Genomic DNA, 23,795 nt, shown 5'->3' on the forward strand with positions numbered 1-23,795 from the left:
AACCCTTTTCCTTAGAATGGAAACAATAATTTCAGTATTCCCTGTAATAATAAAATAGTAGCTTGTACTTGATCGCAACTGAGATATAATTAATCCTTATTGGAAGCAAAACCAGACTATTGGGTTTATTTAATGTTTAAATGATTTTCTAGTACAGGTATGGGACCTGTTATCCAGAATGCTCGGGATCTGGGATTTTTCGTGTAACGAATCTTTCCATAATTTGGATCTTCATCCCTTAAGACTACTAGAAAACCATTTAAACATTAAGGGGCAGATCTACTAAGCTCGAGTGAATAGTTCGAATGCAAAAATATTTGAATTTCGAAGTATTTTTTGGGTACTTCGACCATCGAATTGGTCAAATTCGATCGAATCGAATGATTCGAAGTAAAAATCATTCGACCATTTGCTAATCGAAGTACTGTCTCTTCAACAAAAATCCTTCGACTCAGTACTTTGCCAAATAAAAGCTACCGAGTTGAATGTTAGCCTATGAGGACATTGTAGATAGGTTTTGGGCACTTTTTATGATCGAATAAATATCATTCATTCGATCGCTTAAAATCGTTCGAATCGTTTTGCGCTAAAATCCTTCGAATTTGATATTTGAATTCAAAGGATTTTACTTCGAGGGTCGAATTTGAGGGTTTTTTAACCCTCGGAATTCGACCCATGATAAATCTGACCCTAAATAAACCCAATAGTCTGGTTGTGTATCAAATAAGGATTAATTATATCTCAGTTTGGATCAAGTACAAGGTACTGTTTTATTATTACAGAGGAAAGGGGAACTATATTAAAACATTTGGATTATTTGGATACAATGAAGTCTATGGGAGACAGCTTTTCTGTAATTCAGAGCTTTCTGGATAACTGGTTTCTGAATAACAGATTCCATACCTGTAGACACAAGGGGGCAAATTCACTAAGTGCCGAACGCTAGCGTTAATTCGCTAGCGTTTGGCATTTTCGTTACTGCGCAAATTCACTAACAAACGCTGGCGTAGTTTCGCTAGTATTACTTCGCATCCTTACACCAGGTGAATTTTCGCTAGTGACGTAACTACGAAATTCACTAACTTGCGCAGTGTACTGAACGCTACCTTTTACGCTAGACTTCCTTCGCCACCTCAGACCTGGCGAAGCGCAATAGAGTAGATAGGGATTGTTTCAAAAAAAGTCAAAATTTTTTCTAAGTCCCAAAAAACGCTGGCGTGTTTTCTACATTATGGGTGATAGGCTGAAAAAGATCGAAAATTTTTTTGGGGCTCCCCTCCTTCCCCCCTACATTTCCTGACTCATGGCAACTTACCTAGACAGTGGGCACATGTGTAGGGCAAAATAAAAATTTGATGATTTGAAGGTTTTCTTGGCATTTGTAGTGCTGAAACGTATTCCTCCATTGAAATTTGAATTTGGCGCCGTATGCAAATTAGCCTTCGCTATCGTAACTTCGCTTTACATAGAGAATCAACGCTAGCGCAACTTCGCAACCTTACGCTACCCCTGAGCGCAACTTCGGATTTTATTGAATTTGCGGAGCGCTGGCGAAACTACGCCTGGCGAAGTGCGACGAAGTGCGGCGAAGTTGCGCCTGGTGCAACTTCGCATCTTAGTGAATTTGCGCAAAGGTATGAAGACCCAAATTACAGAAAGATCCGTTATCTTTCTCATTGGATTTCGGGCAGCTATTTGTAATTTTGACCATGTTCATTTTTGGGCAATATTTTTTTTTTGCTTAGCCAATTGTGGTACAGTTATACATTTCAGGTTTTTTTTTTTACTATAACCCTGAGGAAAAGAAAGAAAAAGTTATTGTGATAATCGCTAAAATGTAAGCTGAGACTGTGGAATTCGCTAGAGCAGAAACCCGAGACAAATGTTGCTTTCAAGCAAATAAATGACATGAATTGCCCAGTGCATAATGCTGATTAATGATTTAGGTTTATGGCCTTTTTGTCACTTAGAGATGATAATAAATGGTCTAATGTTTCCTTGCTGTTTGTTTTCCTTTGTTCTTGTAATGGGGACGTTTGCTTTGCTTTTGTACATAACAGCTCAGGCCAGAGAAGATAAACTTACGTTAAGTTATTGCTTTCTGCTCTCAATTACAAAACAAAAGAAATTGCTGAAGAAATCATTAGAATCCTGTCCATGGCTTTAAAACAGACTTGAGACAACACAGCCATTATCCTCCCTGTGTACAATGTCAGTTTGCTTAGCCTTGTCTTTTTTTTTCATCTTACAATGTAAATCGAGGGCATGTTGGAGAAAAAGTGAACGTTTTTAACACTGTGTATTTTATTGATGCGATTTCCTTGTCTCTTCATTTCCCATGAAGGAAACTTCACGATGACAATGATGATTACAATGTTATGTCCAGCTACAATGGTGACTGACTAAGTTTGACAGAAAATCCTTGATATTAACTTCTCTACTGTTGTACATGCTCTATTTTTAAAACAAAAAATATCCGAAATCTTTATATAATTAAATGTGGACACACTAGTGATTATTTTTCCATGTTATTTTTGAGCTTTACCACTTTTACAGCATTCTTATTATAGGGAGCACACAGTCCCCATGCTCTCTTTGATTTATGTACAGATACTGTAGGTCAGCCTATCTAGTATCCGGAGTACCAGATAGGTAGGTAGTTAAAGCATCTGCATGTTGCTATGTAATTAATACAGAGCATATTGGGGCATAATACTAGTAAAGGAAGGGTTAGAACCAGCTTAAAAGTGGTAATGCATATTTCTAGGAGTAATTTATAGGCCTCATAAGCTAGAACTTTACACTGGTAAGCCCTCTCTGTACCCCCTGTTTGTTATAAACCAACAAATGTAAAGCTCTGTGTAACTCTGTGGGCGCCATATAAATAAATGATGATGATGATGATGGTGGCAATGCAAGCTAAACCTTTAGAGATTGTCAGCATATGTTGGGTTTTGGGCTAAGCAACAAGGTTCCTGATTAGAGCATCCCTCTTTTTTTTTTTTTTTTGTAACATAGCTTTTTATTGAGCATTTAGTTAATAGTAGAGGGGGGGGTGCAGAAGAAAAAAAGGGAAGGAAAGGGGTACACATCATCCATATACTTAGCATTGTTCCCAGAATACACGTTCAATGCACAGGTCGGTTATGAACATAAGTATCTCGCCTATGCTACTCAAATGCATCTAGACACTTTCTCCTTTTGTTTATCTGCAGTCATTTTATTTACATTTAGTATCGGACTGGAAAAGTCCTGGTGGGCCCAGGTATCAGCGGGCCCTCATGTTGCTAGACATTTGGCCTATTCCATGTCAATTCCCTGCTTCAATGAGAACTAAGTGGCTTAATAGATGGAATACCAGATTATAGTATTATAGTATGTAAAGAAAAGAGACTAGGAGAGAAGAGACTGGTCTAAGATTACTTGGTGGGTCCCTGGTCAAAGGTTTTTGGGTGGCCCCCTGGTGTCCCAGTCCGACACTGTTTACATTACATACATCCTACTATGATCTGTAGGCCTTTGCGAATTGGCCTAACATGTCCTGTCTAACTTATTTGGTAAACCACATGACTTAATGACCCAGTGTTGTTTTGTATTCATCTGATTCTTTAAAAATAAACCATTTTAGCCAAGTATCTATGTAATCTTTCTTTTGCCTACTTGTATATGCAGACAATTCCTCAAATTTTGCTAGTTCGTCCACTTTAAGTAACCATTCTTTAGGTGAGGGGGGAATTGCGTTTTTCCATCTAAGAGGAAAATAAAGTTTAGCTGCATTCAGTAAATGCCTTTCTAATGCCCAGTCTGATATATTGACCATGTCCCCTACATCCCAGAACAGTAAGGTCTGAGCTAGAGAGTCTGTTCATTTGCGTCCCAAGATGTGCACATTGAAGAATTGTCGTCCAATGCAGACGTATACTCATGCATTCCCAGAAAATGTGCGGCAGTGTCCCTATATCTGAATGACATCTCCAACAAATATTATTTGCTTTAGGGAAAATTTGTTTCAGTTTATGGGGTGTATGGTACCTTCTGGTGAGGATCTTATAATTCAATTCTGGGGTTTTACAGCATCGAGAACTAAAAATCAGGTTACTTATGCCCTTTCTTAGCGTCTCTTCAGGTAAATCAATCCCAATATCACTTTCCGAAGCCCTAATGAAAAGCAGATACTTGCTATCCCCCCACGAGGCTGAGAAGTTTGTTAAGTGTTGAGATTGTATGGCTTGTGGGCTGTTGGTGGAGCGTAAGGTTTCATAGTGAGTAAGGTCCCTACCTAGCCTTTCTTTGCCCCCTAGATGCATGTAAAAGTGCCTGATCTGAAAGTATTGGAGATAACGGAAGTATTATTTTATAGACCACAACGTTTCTAAAGGTGGCCATACACGGGCTGATAAAAGCTGACGACAAACCGAGTCGGCAGCTTATTGGCCTGTTTATGGGGCCCCCCCACGGGCTTTCCCAATCGAGATCTGGCCGAAAGTCGGCCAGATCTGGATCGGATGGGACAAAAAATCCCATCGGATCGCGGCCGCATTTGTTCGTTGATGCAGTCCCACGATCAGACTGCCCGTTCCCATTCGTTAGGGCCCACGATCGGATCGCGTATCTCTCCGTGTATGGCCACCTTAAGTCAGCTAGTTGACCACGAGCCATCAGATGAATACATTGTAAGTGGTCTGCTACTAACCAATCTTTAAAAGTATTCTCTTTTAATGCTGGAGGGAAGGCAGGATTATTCATAACAGGCATCAGTGGGGAGGGGTACTTGGTAAGTTACTTATTCCCTTTAAGCATATCCCACACCTTCAGAGTATAATTCAAGGTTGCATGTGTGTTATGAATAATTCTTCTATGTAACCTGTCTACCCATGGGAGATGGATCAAGTGAGTCAACTCTTTGTTATCAAGATGATGAGACCAGTCAATAATTCTAGTCAGAACAGAGGCCTGATGGGATCGTAGGCAATCTGGAAGACCTAGCCTTCATTCGGATTTGGTCCTGTGCAATGTGGACACCTTAATTCTAGGGGGGTGATTGTTACAAATAAATTTAGTGATGATCGATTGAAATGACTTCAGCAAAGCCGATGGAAATGGGAGAGGAATACACTGAAATAAATATAACAGTCTAAGCATCACATTCAAGAAATTGATCCATTTCAGTATGTCTATTTTTAGTTTAGCTAGTAGGGTTTTGCTATTATTTGAAGCCCAGTCTTCATAGTCTTTAGTAATTACTAACCCCAAGTAGGGACAATCCTTTTTCGACCAGCTATATAGAAAATTCTGTGACAGCCTTTGAATTGTAAGATTTAGCATCCCTCTTTTTGACCAGTAAAAGAGAAAATCAGCACCACCATCATTTTCCAACACCTCTTTACTTATATTACGTTAAGATCAATGATTTTGTAAATTAAATTAGAGTTACAAACCCGACAGTATGTACAGGCTCAGCTACAGAAACCCTTAGCGATATTCTAATAACTTAGAAAAAGAATATTCTTCCAAGAATTTGGTTTATTAAACAATATGTGGCATAATCAAGCCCCTAATATGTTGATTAACTTTGATGTAATTAGATTAAGCTGGCCATACATGGGTCGATAAATAATACCCGACAGACCTAGTCAGCAACATAATGTTCCCTGTATGAGGAGCTTGGGACTGCCTGCCTAACTAATATCTGGCCAAAAATTTCCAAATATCTGTAGGACAGGTTCTGTTGGGTGAGAACCGCATCTCTGTGTTGATGTGGTTCTTGTTGTAACGGGCCCGAAGGCACAGTAATAGTGTAGACCAAAGAGGAGACCAGACCAGGTTCGAGGTACAAGAGGGTTTATCCAAAGAATCGTCAAAATACAGGCAAAAAGGTCAGACCAGGCAGAAGATAAGCGGAATCGTAAGACAGGCAGGAATCGGTACACAAGTAATCAATATAGTAAATAACACCCAGGAACACAGTAACAGGAACCTATAGTTGGGCAAGGAGTGGAAGGGGAAGTGAGTTTAAATAGTCCCAGGGTTGGCGCCAATTTTTGACGCGCTTGCGTCAGACGCAGACGCCAGCGTCCCCACGCTGACGCCTTGACGCCGGCGCCCGATTCTGACGCCGGCGTCCGTTCCGTCGCCGACAACCAATCCCGGAATGGGAGGGAGGTGAGGTCATAGACCTGTGTCCAGCAAGAGCCATGTGGTGAGGTAGGCGGTCGCCATCTTGGACGCCATCTTGGACGCCATCTTGAGAAGCCGAGGTAGATTCCATTACAGTACCCCCCTCCTTAGGGGGGGCCTCAGGACCACCGAGACTAGGGGAGAGAGGGAATAATTTATGGAATCTACGAACCAAGATGGGCGCATGGACATCTGAGCTCCTGACCCAGGAGCACTCCTCGGGACCGAACCCCTTCCATTCGATGAGATATTGAAGAGTGCCCCTGGAAAGACGAGAGTCCAAAATCTTCTTCACCTCGAATTCCTGGTGACCATCAAGCAGGACTGGAGCTGGGGGAGAAGAAGAAGAGGAAGAAGATACAGCAGGTTTGAGAAGAGAAACATGGAAAGCATTTGGGATCCGCATCTCAGGAGGGAGTTGAAGACGAACCGCCACCGGATTGATGACTTCAATGACAGGAAAGGGACCGATGAATCTGGGACCAAGCTTGGGGGTCGGAATCTTCAGGCGGATGTTACGGGTGGAAAGCCAAACTTTGTCACCAGGAGCATAGGGTGGAGCGGAAATCCTCTTCTTGTCGGCAGACCTCTTCTGGACCTGGGAGCTCTTCAGCAGATTAGAAGAAACAGCAGCCCAAATAGCCATCATGTGGGCAGCCTGATCGTTGGCGGCAGTGACATTGGTGAGGAGAAGATCCTGAGGGAATGCCAATGGATTCTGACCGTATACACAGAAAAAAGGGGATTGATGTGAGGAAGAATGGAAGGCGTTGTTATGGGCAAACTCAGCCCAGGGAAGGAGATCCGACCAATCGTCCTGGCACAGGGAGACATGGCAGCGAAGAAACTGTTCTAATGCCTGGTTCACTCTTTCAACGGCTCCATTCGACTGTGGGTGATAAGCAGAAGAAAATTGCAAGGAAATGTTGAGAGCTTTGCACAGGGATCTCCAGAATCTAGAGACGAATTGTGAGCCTCGGTCAGAGACGATCTCGGCAGGAAAGCCATGGAGACGAAAAATGTGTTGGATGAACAGCTTGGAAAGTTCAGGAGCAGAGGGGAGTTTATGGAGGGGAATGAAATGAGCCATCTTGCTGAACCTGTCAACGACAACCCATATGACAGTGTGACCGGAGGAAACAGGCAGATCCACAATAAAATCCATGGCAAGATGAGTCCAGGGACGAGATGGAATGGGTAAAGGAAGAAGAAGTCCTTTGGGGGGAGAATGTCCAGATTTGGAAGTGGCACAGATGGTACAAGAAGAAATGAAGTTTTTGACGTCCTTTCTCATGGATGGCCACCACACCAGGCGAGAAAGGAGTTTGGTAGTCTTTTCCACTCCGGGATGGCCGGCCTGTTTAGAACTGTGAGCCTGAGAAAGAAGAGACTGACGACAATCAGGAGGAACAAATGCAACCCCAGGAGGAATATTGTCAGGAGCCGAAATTTGAGCGGAAAGGATCTGTGAGGCCAAGGAGGGAAATAGAGCGCCGATGATCTTGGAGGGAGGTACAATGGGTTCAGGATCTTCGGAACAGGGAACTTCAGGAACAAAACTTCTTGACAAGGCATCAGCTTTTCTATTTCTAGAGCCAGGACGAAAAGTGATAATGAAGTTAAAACGGGAAAAGAACAATGACCATCTGGCTTGTCGGGGATTCAGGCGTTTGAGGGATTGGATAAATTCAAGGTTTTTATGGTCTGTAAAGATGGTCACGGGGATGGAGGATCCTTCCAATAAATGTCTCCACTCCTCCAGGGCGAGCTTCACTGCCAATAACTCACGATTCCCCACATCGTAGTTCTGCTCGGGGGAAGAAAATTTCTTAGAGAAGAATGCACAGGGGTGTAACTTCCCATCCGAGGATGATCTCTGTGATAAGACAGCTCCAACTCCCACATCTGAGGCGTCGACTTCGAGGAAAAAAGGAAGAAGAAGCTCGGGGTGTCTGAAAATAGGTGCAGAAGAAAAGGCAGTTTTCAAGGATTCAAAGGCGTCCAAGGCTGGAGGAGGCCAGTGCTGTGGTTTACCCCCCTTGCGGATAAGGGCCAGGATGGGAGAGATTTTGGAAGAAAAACCTTTAATAAATTGTCTGTAGTAATTGGCAAAGCCAATAAACCTCTGGATAGCCTTAACACTTGTGGGGAGGGGCCAATCAAGAATTGCCGAGACCTTGGCTGGATCCATCTTGAAACCCTGCTGGGAGATGATGTACCCGAGAAAAGGGATGGAGGATACTTCAAAGGAGCACTTTTCAAATTTGGCGAAGAGACTATTTTTTCTTAGGCGAAGAAGAACTTCCTTCACTTGGGAGCGATGCTCGTGGAGATCTTTGGAAAAGATAAGAATGTCATCCAGATAGACGACAACGCTTTGTCCCAACAAGTCTCTGAATATATCATTAACAAACTCTTGGAAGACCGCTGGGGCGTTACAGAGTCCAAAGGGCATGACTAGGTATTCGTAATGCCCGTCTCGGGTATTGAAGGCGGTCTTCCATTCATCCCCCTTACGAATTCTAATGAGGTTATAGGCACCCCGAAGATCCAGCTTGGTGAAGATCTTGGCCCCTCTTAGTTGATCGAAGAGTTCGGAGATTAGGGGGAGAGGGTAACGGTTTTTAATGGTGATCTTGTTTAACCCCCTATAATCGATGCATGGTCTCAGACCTCCGTCTTTTTTTTCAACAAAGAAAAATCCGGCACCAGCAGGAGAAGAAGAAGGGCGAATGAAGCCTCTTTGGAGATTCTCCTGAATGTAGGTCTTCATGGCGGCCGTCTCAGAGGGGGAGAGAGGATAGGTGCGACCCCGGGGAGGCATGGAACCAGGAAGAAGTTCGATCGGACAGTCATAGGGTCGGTGAGGAGGAAGAGTCTCTGCAGAGCCCTTATTGAAGACATCGGTAAAATCTTGATAGGCGGATGGAAGGGAAAAATTGGAAGACACAGAAGACACTTTGATAAGAGGTACGGCAGGCAAACAGTTCTGAAGGCAATAGGGACTCCAGCGGGAGATTTGCATGGATGACCAGTCAATGACTGGGTTATGAGTGCACAGCCAGGGGAGCCCCAGAACGAGTGGAGTTGAAGGGCAGTCAATGAGTAGAAAGGCCAATCTCTCCAGATGCATGGTGCCCACTCTTAGAGAAAGTTCAGCGGTGGTTTGAGAGATAATGGCCGAAGACAGAGGGCGGTCATCAATAGCCAATACTCGCAGAGGAGAAGCCAAGGGTTGTAGGGGGACCGCATGACGAACAGCAAATCCTCTGTCCATAAAATTTCCAGCAGCACCAGAGTCCAGGAACGCTTGCACTGGGATTTTCTGGGAACCGAATTGGATCTGTGCCGGAAGAAGAAAGCGTTGAATAGAAGGTTGGGGAGGATAACAAACACCACCCAGATAGGTCTCCCTAAACCTACCTAGGTGCTGGCGTTTCCCGGCTTCACCGGACACTCATGGGCGAAGTGCGATTTACCCCCACAATACAGGCATAGACCAGCAGCCCTTCTCCGTAGCTTCTCCTGTTCAGAGAGACGAGCCCGTCCTATCTGCATGGGTTCCTCAGAAGATGGAGCAGAGGAAGCAGAAGCCGCAGGAGTAGGAGAGGGAGAAGCAGTAGCCGGGTTGAAGAGTAGGGGTCTCTGGAAGCGGGGAGCCAGTGTGGATTGGAACCGGGGATACTTCTTCGAACGCTCTCTGTTGAGCTCGACTTGAAATTCCCTCTGTCGGGTGTCAACCTTTACGGCCAGCGCCACCAGATCCTCCCACCGAGAAGGAATTTCCCGGGAGACCAGGTCGTTTTTGATACGCATGGCTAGGCCGTTGTAGAAGGCGGCATGGTATCCATCATTGTTCCAGGTGGTCTCCGCCACTAGTGTGCGGAACTCGATTGCGTACTCAGGAACAGAGCGAGTGCCTTGCTGGATCTGGAACAAGCGAGCCGAGGATGACATAGCTCGACCAGGGGCATCGAAAACGACCCGTAGTTCACGGATGAAGGCCCTGGCGTCGTCAATCAAAGGGTCCCTCTTCTCCCACAAAGGTGATGCCCACTCCAAAGCCTTCCCCTGCAGGCGAGCAATGATGTACCCCACTTTAGCCTGTTCGGATGCAAACTGACCTGGCAGCAGGGCGAACTGGATCTCGCACTGGTTGATGAAACCTCTGCATGCATCAGGGTCGCCGCTGTAGAGGGGAGGCGCAGGAATGCGAGGCTCCGAGGGTTGGAGTGGGTTTGCAGGAACGGCCACAGGGACCGGGGCCACAGGTGATAATGCCGACAGCTTGTCCAGGATAGCTTCTAGAGCCTGACCGAAGTGCGACTGCTGGGCTTCGTATGACTGCATGCGGGAAGCCAAACCGCGGATGGCGCCACCGACATCAGGTGGAGCTGGAGTCTCCTCCAAAGGGTCCATGGCCCAACTATACTGTAACGGGCCCGAAGGCACAGTAATAGTGTAGACCAAAGAGGAGACCAGACCAGGTTCGAGGTACAAGAGGGTTTATCCAAAGAATCGTCAAAATACAGGCAAAAAGGTCAGACCAGGCAGAAGACAAGCGGAATCGTAAGACAGGCAGGAATCGGTACACAAGTAATCAATATAGTAAATAACACCCAGGAACACAGTAACAGGAACCTATAGTTGGGCAAGGAGTGGAAGGGGAAGTGAGTTTAAATAGTCCCAGGGTTGGCGCCAATTTTTGACGCGCTTGCGTCAGACGCAGACGCCAGCGTCCCCACGCTGATGCCTTGACGCCGGCGCCCGATTCTGACGCCGGCGTACGTTCCGTCGCCGACAACCAATCCCTGAATGGGAGGGAGGTGAGGTCATAGACCTGTGTCCAGCAAGAGCCATGTGGTGAGGTAGGCGGTCGCCATCTTGGACGCCATCTTGGACGCCATCTTGAGAAGCCGAGGTAGATTCCATTACACTTGTCTCATACTCCTACAGCATGATCTTGTGGTTGGCCCGTGGGCTAGTGACTGGATCTGCCGATTTGACCCAGCACACAGTTTGGCAAATGGTTCAGAAATTCACTTGTTTGGTGTGAAAAGGAGGTTGGGGAATGCCCTGCGAGATGATGTTGTGTTCTGTTAATGCTTGTAAGTGGGGCTTGGACGATTTCTTGGACAAGCATAATATCCAAGGCTATTGTGATACTAAAATCTGGTCTTTTTTTTCATCTTTTTAAAAATGCCAAATGTATCATACAAAATTTTAGCCATTTTACGCTCTGCTGAGATCCAAACTGTCTAAAAAAGAACAAGAACTATTCAGGCAAACACATCTCACATTCCACTAGAATTATTTAGAGGTCACCTCTTTTGGACTGTGGAGGAGTGGAAATGCTTCCTTTGGGTGACGATTGGCATTTCACCATCTGGCATTCTGTTGAAAAAGTCTGAGTCAGGCAGATGCCAGGAGAACTCTACCAGCCTGAATGTATAATGCTGATAATAAAGTTGGAAGAGGAATAATGGTCTGGGGTTTTATTTTCATGGTTTGGACTAGGGCTCTCGGTTCCATTGAAAGCAAATGTTAAGGATACATTGTACATTGACATTCATTACAGTTCTGTGCCTCCTGTTCTGTGGCAACTGTTTGAGGAAGGCTCCTTAATTATTCATAACAATAATGTACTGCAAAAAAAAAAAAGGATTGAGTGAGACGTGGTCCACCAGAAGTTAGGTATGTGTGACTTAATGAGTATTAATGAGTTGGAGAGAAGCGGATTCACCGAAATCAGTGAGCTGTTACACAGAGCCGAGCTGATATCAGCCTGAAAAGACACGAAGCGGGCAATTTGCAGACAATCTCCGCTCTGTCATTAGTATTCATTAGCGGTAAGTCAGACAAGGCTGTTACCCTTCAATTTAACACAGACTGAGAAACAGCCTGACTTCACACCTCCACCTTCTGCTGACATGGAGACCAGACAGGGGACAGCCGTGGTGTCATTGGGGGGTCGACAGGTGATATCAGGGGTGGGGTGGGTGATGGCCCCGGGGTGTGCCTATGACATCAGGGGTGGGGTTATGCCATTCATTTTAAAGACCTGTCCGGATTCCTTAATTTGGACAGCCCTCCTGAAAACCAGGCTGTCTGGGTGAAAACCGGAGAGGTGGCAACACTACAGGGGTTATTTACTAAACTCTCAATGCAAAAATCTCGAAAATGTTTTGATTTTTTTAATAAAATCGGACTTTTAAAAAAATCACAAATTTTTCAGAATGTATTAAAAGTCTGAATTTGAAAATCCAGCATCTCAGACTTGTCAAGGTTGCATATAAGTCAATGGGAGAAGTCCCAATGATTATATGATGTGCGCTGGGTTTCGCGCCATACCCCGAGCAAAAAAGCATTCGGGTGAAAATTCTGAAAAAATCTGTGTTGCTCTGATGTTAATGTGGCAACAAGCTGTATAGATCAAAGAGCCAATATGCAATATACACCTATATATTTTCTGTTGGTTTTCTGCCCAACACTTTACAGCAACATCTAATAAAATCCACATGCTGCAAAGAAACTAGGGCAACACACACTGACATGTATTGCTTATTAGTCATGCATCGTGAGGCTTTTAGCTATGGCTCAAGATTCATTAGCTGGCAAATATGTCCGTGTGTGTGTGTGTCTGTGTGTGTGTATGTATATATATATACACACAGGTGTGGGACCTGTTACCCAGAATGCTTGTGACCTGGGATTTTCCGGATAAGGGGTCCTTACATTTTAATACCTTAAGTCTACTAAAATATAATTTAGACATTAATGAAACCCAATAGGTTTGTTTTGCCTCAAAAAAGGATTAATTATATCTCAGTTTGGATCAAGTACAAGGTACAGTTTTATTATTACAGAGAAAAAGGAAATCAAATGCCATCTACGAGAGATCGCCTTCCCGTAATTCGAAGCTTTATGGATAGCGCCTCCCATATGCTATATACTAAACAGAAATAAAAATATGGCAGTCGAAGTGCAGATGTATAAACAGAACAATACATTGGTTTGCTGCATATATTAGCCCTTTCCCAGGCTCACATAAACTGTACTGAACAGTGAAGTTTGTGGCCATTTGGTTTTGGACCAGTTGACTTTTACTGTCTTTACCTGGTCCTTGCTGGCCACTGTGCCTTAAAGGGGTGGTTCACTTTTAAGTTAACTTATAGTATGTTAGAATTATAGAATGGGAAATTCTAAGCAACTTTTCAATTGTCCTTTATTTTGTCTTTTTTTTAATATAGTTTTTTAATTATTTGCCTTTCTTCTTCTGACTCTTTGCAGCTTTCAAATGGGGGGTCACTGACCCCATCTAAAAACAAATCCTATGTAAAGCTACAAACTTATTGTTATTGCTACTTTTTATTACTCATGTTCCTGCTCAGGCCCTCCACTATTCATATTCCTGTCTCTTGTTCAAATCAGTGCCTGGTTGTTATGGTAATTTAGACCCTAGCAGACAGTTTGCGGAAATTGCAAACCGGAGAGCTGCTTATTTTTTAAATTGTCTCAGACTATCACTCTCCACATCATACTAAAATTTAAAGGAAAACTATACCCCCCCGTACAATGTAGGTTTCTATATAAAGATATTGCATAAAAACAGCTCATGTGTAAAACCCTGCTTCATGTAAATAAACCATTTTTCTAATAATATAATTTAGTAGTATGTGCCATTGGGTAATCCTAAATAGGAAATTGCCATTTTAAAAAATAAGGGCTGCCCCCTGGGATTGTATGATTCACGGTGCACACAAACAAACCATACATGTTAGCAGGGGCGTAACTATAGAGGAAGCAGACCCTGCGGCTGCAGGGGGGCCCAGGAGGTATAGGGGCCCCACGAGGCCCTAAATCATATACAATTTCAATAAATATTGGAGAAACAAGTCAACCTCTAAACATTTTGGGGGCCTGAAAAATAATTTGCTGTGGGGCCCAGTAATATCTAGTTACGCCACTGCATGTTAGGTCACATGAGCCAATTAAAAGACAGAATTCTGTCTTTTGCTTCCACACTTCTTCCTGTTACAGTTAGAGCTGCAATATTTCTGGTCAGGTGATCTCTGCGGCAGCACACAGACCATCACGAAACGGTGGTTCAAGGCAAGAGATGTAAAAGGCAATATTTACTTAAATATATATACCAGTTTCCTAAGATTCTTTAATATGTCACTTAATATGATATAAACTATCTGTTGCTTAAGTGTTCATTTTGAGGGTATAGTTTTCCTTTAACTAAAAGGTGAACCACTCCCTTAAGGTAATGGCTATAATTCTGCAGTATCATACTGTGGTTCTGTGTTATTATATGAATATCATGTGCCCCCTTGATTGTGATCTAACTTTATTTGTTTTCCAAGGCACTAATTGGCTTCCCACCACTCTCGCTAAGGAAATTGAATTGGCCTTGATGAGTTCCATCCATTTCATTAAATGTCATTTTTTTTCCCTTTCCTCCCAGTAAAACGAGTGCTAGTGTTTCAGCCCTGGCCATATATGAAATCAGGGCACTTCTGCAAATCAATAAAGAAATTTAAAAAAAAAAGAGATCATATATTGTCAATTGTCAGCCTGTGTATACTCCCAGTGGCTGCAATGCTGCTGCAGAACACACACACACACACACGCAGCTTTCTTGGGATTCACACTACCCAGGCACGTCCATCATTTTGCTTTTTAAATACAAACGCTGTAAGGCTGGTCTTTTCAAACTGCTGATGAGTCTCAGGCTAAGCCATATTGCTTTCTGTGCGTGCATCTGTACCTTCCTCATGACTACCCTTAGAGAATATCCTGTCTGTAGAGATTTTTCTCTTTCCAGCCAGTGATTCCCCCTTTCTGTAGTACATCCTTCCCAGTCCGGCTTGATACGGCAGATACATGTTGTGAATTCATTTGCTGAATGAGGCTGGCCTGGCTGCCAACGCCAGCACTGCTAGAAACACGCTGAAGAGTTGTAAATGAAGCAATCTGTGGTGACAACTGCACAACGGTAAGTCTATGATTATTGAAAATATGCCTGCCTTGCGACGACCGTAGCCTTGGGCTGTATTGGGATCAGGAATAGAAATATCACAGGTTTTTAATGATTCGGATCACACAGCTGCTTCCGTGCTTATCTTATTCACAATTATTGAAAACAGAGTAGGGATTCTGCTCAATATGTTGCTTAAGCAACAATCCCAGAGGAACACACATGCAAAAAAATAAAAACCCTCTTGGACATCTCTATTGACATATTTTTAGGAACAGCAAACAAATGATTAGCATTAAGCTTAGAAAGTCTATAGTGGAGCAAGGAATCTAACGTTTCAGTGGTTCTGGTGCTCAGCTTTCCTGCCCTTTGGGAGAACTAAGTGTAGGATGTGACCACTCTTTCCATTTCTCATAGAAGACGTGGCCTGTGTTTCTGCACCCGGAGCGGCTCCCAACGGCAGGGACTTTAATGATTTCCTATAATTTTGCAGCATTATGCATGTGGCAGCAGGAAAACTGATGCGTGAATTATATATTCTGTGCCGTGTGCCCCTGTTCTGATTCATGGCAGCTGCTTCTCGCTTTATATTATAGAAAGTACAGGAGTCACGGAGATGGGTGTTATTGGAGGGGGGGCTGTATGAATAACTTCGTTCAAAGGGAGTATGGCAAATGACAGGAGAATGTTGCTTAAGGCCGGAAAATGTGGCACACGGTAGAAAACAAATCCGGCTTATAAGGAGGCAGGATGCAGTAAATGTAGCCAAGTACGAACAGAAGCATTAAAGATTGATTATTGGAACGATTGCTCTATTAATAGGTTCTGCATGGAGAGGTTTAACGGACCGTGCAACAATGTGGTGGGAGAGTTTCAGCAGTCACTTTAACACACCCAGGCTTGAGTATGCATTCAAACTGCCAAAGAATTTACATCATCTCTCCATGTACTGTAATGTGCAGGCCCTTCCCTCCTGCAGGGATCAAACCACTCGGCTCATGGTGCTCTCCATTAGTGAGCAATGTTTGCTTTCATTTTTGTGCATCGCGTTTGTATCTAAAATTGCCTTGTTTACATGCTAGGCTTCATTCGCGGAAAGCAAAAAAAAAACAAACCCAAAATGTTCCCAGTGAAATCATTATATCTGTAGTGGTGCAGAAACTGGGAAAAATTTGAATTCTTAAGTGCGGACTTATTATAGTAGGTGAATGTGTTTTATGTCATAATCAATTCCATAAATCTGTTGTATATTTTAGTAGTTGGTGTTTCACCTTAGTTTGATTATACAAACGTGAAAAATATTACAGGTATGGGACATGCTATCCAGAATGCTAAGGACATCAGGTTTTCTGGATAAGGGATATTTCCGTAATTTGGATCTCGATACCTTAAGTGTAATAAAAATCATTTTAATATTAAATAAAACAATAGTATTGTTTCGCCTCCAATAAGGAATAATTATATCTTAGTTAGGGTGGAGTCTACGGGAGACGGTTTTCCCATAATTTGGATCTTTATGGATAATAGATCCCATACCTGTACTACAAAAGTAGAGAATTTCACCAGTCATATGTTGTATACATTGCTTCTATTACATATGCATTGAAATACAGCATGGCCACTGCAATATAGTGGTTCATTTTGGACACTGATTAATGTACAGAGCATGGCAGAAACTTGGAATTACCCAAAAGTGGTGAACCCCTTTCCCCCCCTCTTACAGGCTGTGTATACAAGTAGTGCTATAAAATTCCAGATATACAGTATATACATACATATACAATTTGGTGGTACAACCAGCACTACACATTGGACCCTTTAGCCGGATGGATGGAGAGGGTACAAGGGACCCTGCTCGGGTGGTGCAAGATGGTGCCTTATCCCCTCTGCACAACTCAGCATTTTAGCAGGTACAGGCATAGGGTATAGGAAGAGAAGGCCAACGGAAGCTGATGGAGAAGGGCTGGGTTTTTGGTAAGGGTGTTTTTTTCTCCCTTTAGGCGTTCTGGAATATAGACACTGTACATGTACCAATACATGCACTAAACCTTGTTTCATATGCTTACATTGGCACGAGTGATGTGTGAGTCAAGAAAAGATCGACCCGTACCCGACCCAAGCCCGCCCGCACCTGGCTTACCACCTCCATTTATAGACCCATGCCTCCCCATCCCACCGATGACATCACAAAAGGGACTGGGCAGGTGCACATCTATAAAATCAGAAGTTGGAAGCCATCAGTCTAAGGTCACAAGTGGGGAGAGCAGGCAGAAGAGCTCAAACCCGCCCGCGACCCACAAAGGTGCAGCGAGGTCGGCCCGAACACGCCCGACCCGCAAGTATCAAGCCGACCCACACATCACTAATTGGCACATGTATGACCAGCTTTATTGGAGAAAGTTATTTTTCCCCTTACATACTAGCTAATACAACAAGTTTGCTATCTGGATTAATTGAAGGCATGAAATCAATATGTCTCCAGTCAAAGAAACTTAATTATGCCAAGGTTAATTGTCTTACTCATTTGCTGATGAAAATATCTAATCCAGCCAGGTCTAGTGTTTGATAAATTCTAATTGCATTTATTTGGATCAACAGTTACATGATGTTTTAATACTCATGGTCATGAAACAGCATGATTTCACTCTAAACATGGCTATGTATACTTATATTTACTGAACTTACGGCATCAGCTCTATAATGGTAACGATTTAGGCCTTTAAAGTTGTGTCCGGAGCTTACCATCTTGGATTTTGTCTGGCGTGTCAGTGGCACTGCACATGCTCAGTGTGCTCTGGGCAGCTGCTGAGAAGCTGATCTTAGGGGTCGTCACAAATCATCCAGCAGAAATACAGCAGGTTTCCCTGTCACAGAAGCTGATGCTACAGATATTATTTTGAAATTCTGTCCATGTGATGTTAATATGAATTCGCTGAATAACTGACTTGCTCTGACAGCAGCACAGAGGAAGTGGGACATCTTTGAAGAGCAGCTCCTCACTACTGTGAATGCCTTGGGATGATAAAGAACATTGCTCATTTCTAGCCAACTCCTTTGTTAAGTTACCCTTTAAGCCTAAATGCACAGTACATTTATTTTTGACTAAGTAGTCTTTAAATGGATTGTTCAGTGTAAAAATAAAAACTGGGTAAATAGATAGTCGGTGCAAAAGAAAAAAATGTTTCTAATATAGTTAGTTAGCCAAAACTGTAATGTATAAAGGCTGGAGTGAGCAGATGTGTTACATAATAGCCAGAACACTACTTACTGCTTTGAAGCTCTTTTGGTTTCCACGAGGGCCGGAACTATGGGTAGGCAGAGTAGGCATGTGCCTAGTACACAAAGCTGGGGGGGGCACCAGGTATGTAACTTCTCTGTTGCCCACCCCATGTCCGGTCCCCTCTCTTCCTGACTGTCTGTGCTATTCCTTTGTCTATTTTTGCTTATGCAAATTTTGCTCCAATTCATCCATGTGCACGCTCAGCCGGCACCGCCTCTGGCGCGGTTGCTTAGAGCACCTGGCCAGCCTGGCTCTGCTCTGGTTTCCACTGATTGGTTACCAGTCAGTAACGAATCAGTTACTTGGCAGGGGGCCACATGGGTCATAACTGTTTGCATTGAATCTGACCTACATGTTAAGGATCAATTGCAAACTCACTAAACATTTGTGGCCCTCCTTAAAGTCACTGACTAACTCAGAGTTAGAGAGCTGAAAAGCAGAAAGTTGTGTTCTGTTCTGTTAGACATCCAGTCATTCCAGCCTTTATACATTACATTTTTGGCTAACTATATTCAAAATATTTCTTATTTTGCCCAGTCTATCTATTTACCAAGTTTTTATTTTTACACTAAACTGTTTCATTAATACATTCTGGGGTTTTTTTCTGCTTTTGCCTGAACTTCTCCTAAGTAGATTTGAGTCTCCTATGGAGTTATCATTAGTCTGGTATAGTAAGGAATAGCTACATCCTGTAATAGTCTCTCTAGGCGAGCCAGATAGATTAGGGTTACCTATATAGAACAGCTTTGGCTCCACCAAGAAGTAATTAGATCACAAAGTCATTTATGCCTAGTCAGGGAAGCAGAGATAGGAGAAAGTGTCTTCAAAGGAAAAAGGAGAAACTCTGGGTAGCTCTATTGGAGGGAAGGTTTCACAAATGGTCTGCATTGTGATTACTCAGCAAGTCCAGTTGTTTTAGATTTACCTATACTAGATGTTCCACCATGGTTGCCTTCTGTATTGTTGTGCTATAATCTTATGTGGATATCTTCTTATAAATCAGTTCAGTTATTGTTCAAGAATATTGTTCATGAACCACTGGTGCCCAATTATTGTGCACTGCACCCATTTACAGTTATACAACACCCTGCCTCCACACAGTTGTGAAGGCTCAACCCCTGAGTATTACGGTCTCATCTGGATCTCATTATTGGGGTAAGGCTCATAGTTAGAGCAACGGTGTCTCTCAGTTTACTATAGGCTTATACTTTCTTTGCATTTTATAAAAGGGAAAAGTTATAGGGTGGTTTGAGGGATTAGTCTTTCTTACCTCTAGACTGACTTTGCAACTGTTAGCAATATTTGTCCTTTAAAATCTGTTATTTTGATTTGTTTGGCTTTGGTATTGTTTGCTGAAGGTGTGCAATAAAGCAAAAACACAGTGCAGAATGTTTCACCGGTTGCCATTTCTGGAAGCTCACATCTTGCAGTTCAGTGATTTTTTAGTGATAGTTACTATTTTTATATAGTATACACTATATACCACTACTCATAGGAGGGCAGCAGTAGATAATTCAATGCTTATTCTAAAGCATATAAGGTTTTAATTGTATGATAGTTTGGCTAACCATACATCTGAAACCATAAATGTGGATTTGGTATTTAGGATGATCCAAAACTAAAATGGTTTTCCAAGGGAAGTTCAGTTTGTTTTATATGTTTATACAAATAAATTAGATAACATGTATTACCAATGTGTAGCTATACATTTAATTGAGACAGAGTCAGTATAACAGGGTAGATAGGAATAAGGTGGGCAGATCATATGGGGGCATCTGAGAAGAGTGAATATACTTCTGCTCTAAGCTGTAACTTTGGCTGGAAGTAAATCATTCTACACTTTGTGCTCAACTGCCAGCCCATTTTTGATAAAAACCTTGGCATAAACATCATCGTCTGAAATTCTGGGTTTGCAATGACAAGCACTGCAATCAATCTTGGAGAAAAGTCAAAAGGCTTTTACAGGAATACCTATTCAGTGAATACTGTAAATCAAGTTTTAGTTCCCAAACAAGCCATCAGTCCCCACAAGATTGCCTGGTTTCAACATCTGCTCACAGAACCACAGGTTTATCAATCACCATTCACTCATGTTCCTTTGTGTCTGGTCATAAAAATATTTAGAATTGGGAGCCTAATGCTTTACTGCCCATCATGTCAACATATTGTTAACTCTGTAAATAAAGGTTAAAAAAAGTGTTTACAGATGTCCTGTAATTTAAGCATTTATAAAATTGTACAGTAGTAACAGAAGATCAGTTTAAAAAAAGCTGGAACTTTTTCAAATGGGTCTTAGAACAGATGAGGTTAGTGACCGCTTGTAAATTCTGGGACTGTTTTTTCCTAGCATTTAGTGGGTTAGAAGACAGTTAAGTTTACGATACATTAGCAGATCTGCTCATTTGGAGAGGTTGCCAAATAAGTGGATTTTGCACCAATATGCCCACGTTGAGTTGGCGATATCAGGCTGATCCGTTTGTTGACCCTAGGGCTCAACTATCGGATCACATGGCCAGCAATGCAGGGGGTGGGAATGAGGATGCAGTCGTTGATCCAATGGGAATTTTGAACCTGCCTGATTGACCAGATATCAATAGCGGAAGCTCGTCATAGGTCCCCATACACTGGCCAATAAGCTGCCGACTTTGTCTGTCGCCAGCTTTTCTCGGTCAGGGTTTGGCCACCTTTTGGTTGCATTTGCCAAGAAAGTGCAAGTTGCAAAATTTGCATGAAAACTGACATTCATTTTATCTCACTGCAGCACGAGCCACAAAATATTGGGACTTGTGGGGTGTAGAAAGGGGTGTACTACTCTCCAGGGTATTATACCCGCTATACTCCTCTTTGGAGCCAAAGCATAGGTAGCTACTCTACTTCTGTCGCTCTCCTCCTCCTTATTGAGGCCTTCTGGCTTCTGGCACCACCAGCCTCCAATCCACAGTGGATTGCCTTCCCTTTTTATGTTTTTAGTACTGCCTGCTCTACCGGGGACTACAGAAGCCTCCAAACTCCCAAATCCATTCCTAGCTGGGTCTCCCCTAATGAAACTTCTCTGCAAATAGAAGAATGATGCTTCATATATATTCTTCCCTCTAACATACAATAAACACTTCTGTTCCTTCTGTGCTGCTTTTGGATATTTATTGGCTAATTTTCTTTAATTGCACTTGTAAAGACAAATAGCAGCTATTAGTTATTGTTTATTTCTCACAATGTAAGATATTTGGACAAATTGACTTCTCAGTTTTTAAACATTTTTTCAGCCTTTGCGCTGCTCTTTTATGAATTAGTAATCATCCTGGCAAATGCTGATTCTTAAATGCACTTGAGTACTAGAGTTTCACTTGCTGAAAGCAATGATTATGGGTCAGAGAGGCCGCAGACTCTCACAAAACATGATAATTGGCATGCATTCTTCCGACGAATGTGAAAGGCAGCAATCTCATTCACGCTTATTCACACTCATTTGATTTTCTTTCTGTCACTAGAAACGATGACCGTAAGCACCAAAATGTAAAATATAGAAGTTATTTCAGGACCCACCAATTCCGACCATTTTACTCTGTAACCCTTGTTTGTTTATTTATTGTAAGACACCTGTTTGATGTCAAATTGTGGTAATTTGCTGGTGCTATGGATAAATAAGTATGAGGATTTCAGAGACCACCATATCATGTACTGACTTGATGAAACAATATAATATGCCATTGTGTACAGGTATGGGATCCATTATCTTGAAACCCCTTATCTAGAAAGCTTCAAATTACGGGAAGACCACCACTTATAGGCTCAGTTTTAATAAAATAACTCAACTCAAAAATAGCTTTTTATAGTGCCTGGCCGAACCAAATACGAAAAAAAATTACGCTGCATTTCGTCACACAAACAAGGAATTCAAAAATGTCTTTACCATGTGCTGCACACAAAGTTCTCTTTCCCCGTTTTTTCCCTAACTTATATATGCAAATTAGGGTTCGGTTTTTGGCCAAATCTTTCCCAAAGGATTCCACCGAATCCTAAAATCAGTCTAGAATCCTAATTAAGGTATAAGTAGTTCTTATTGAAGGCAAAACAAGCCTGTTAGGTTTAAATGATTTTAAGTAAACTTAAGATATGGAGATCAAATTACAGAAATATCCAGAAAACCCCAGTATTCTGGATGATACTTAAATTCTTTTCTTATGGTGCCCCCCTGAGGCCAGGATTCAGTCCAACGCCGGAGCCAATCACTATGAAGGCTTTGAGTTGCAAGTATTGTTTTTCCTCTGTGTTTTTTGTTACATGCATCCCATGCCTTGCTCTTCAAGTTGTTAATCATCTCCACCCCTGGGTGCCTTATAGGCTAACTTGAATAGACGTGTGATGTCACCTTGCTTGCACCATTCAAACTCAAAGGGACATGCTCTCCAATGGCTCAGTGCCAGCAAATGACTTCACGAAGTCAAGGTTTGATTAGCAAAATGATTCAAACCACTTCATCAAATGAATGCAAATATATGCATTAGCATTATTATCAGATTGTAGTGAAATGGATCATTCCCCCACCTTCACTCCTAAGCAATTCTCTATAAGCCCAGGCCCTGCTAGCCTTGTATTCATGTTAGTTATAATGAAAACCAGTTTGAACTTTTGTTTTCATGTGATTTCACTTCCCTGGGAAAGAGAACGTTTCACGGTTTGGCACCTTGAAGGACAATTGTGCTCACATTTTATTATGCAAATGGTGATTTTGATTAGTGTTTGGACAGATCTTTCCCTGGAGACTTCCATATTTATCTGAAGTCAAAAGTTATGGAGATTTTGAAATGCATGCCTCATAATCTAGGAATGTGTGGATGTGCTGGAGTCATTGTAGGCACACAATACTATACTATAATGGTGCAGCCAACCACACTGGTATCTGATTTCATGGCAATCAAACGCCTACAGAATCAATGCGCTAGAGCAGACAATGACGTGAAAGCTGCATTTAAAAGCACACAGAGGCATAATTAAATATAATTCAATATTACATATCAGGTGCACTGGGAAACTTTGCAGCAATCTATTGAATATGATCAGTAGATGATTGTATCAAACATAGATTTTGACCCAGTACAAATGTATATGTAAATATATTACTCAAGTGAGCTCCAATTGAATATTTTACAAGAACAGAGGCACTTTGTACTGTTAATTAGTATATTAGAATTTAAATCATAGAGTAATATCATTAGGGATGCACCGAATACTGGATTCGGTTCGGGATTCGGCCAGGATTCCGGCTTTTTCTGCAGGATGTGGATTCGGCCAAATCCTTGGGTTTTTACTGAACCAAATCCTAATTTGGGACGGGACGGGTATTTCATCACAAAA

General features: G+C 42.5%; 1 protein-coding gene across 4 annotated transcripts in view; it reads left to right on the plus strand.

Annotated features, from left to right (window-relative positions):
- cdk14.L (cyclin-dependent kinase 14 L homeolog) overlaps positions 1 to 23,795 on the plus strand; it is a 347,215-nt gene that overhangs the window by 56,335 nt on the left and 267,085 nt on the right. Inside the window, exon 1 of one of the 4 annotated variants that reach the window (XM_041565883.1) lies at positions 14,803 to 15,178. The exons of the other annotated variants lie outside the window; for them this stretch is intronic. The gene's annotated coding sequence lies outside the window, so the exon portion shown is untranslated. Of the gene's footprint in view, positions 1 to 14,802; positions 15,179 to 23,795 lie in introns of those variants that run through there. 4 annotated transcript variants of the gene reach the window in all.

This window comes from Xenopus laevis, chromosome 6L, assembly GCF_017654675.1.
Source record: "Xenopus laevis strain J_2021 chromosome 6L, Xenopus_laevis_v10.1, whole genome shotgun sequence".
NCBI lineage: Eukaryota > Metazoa > Chordata > Amphibia > Anura > Pipidae > Xenopus > Xenopus laevis.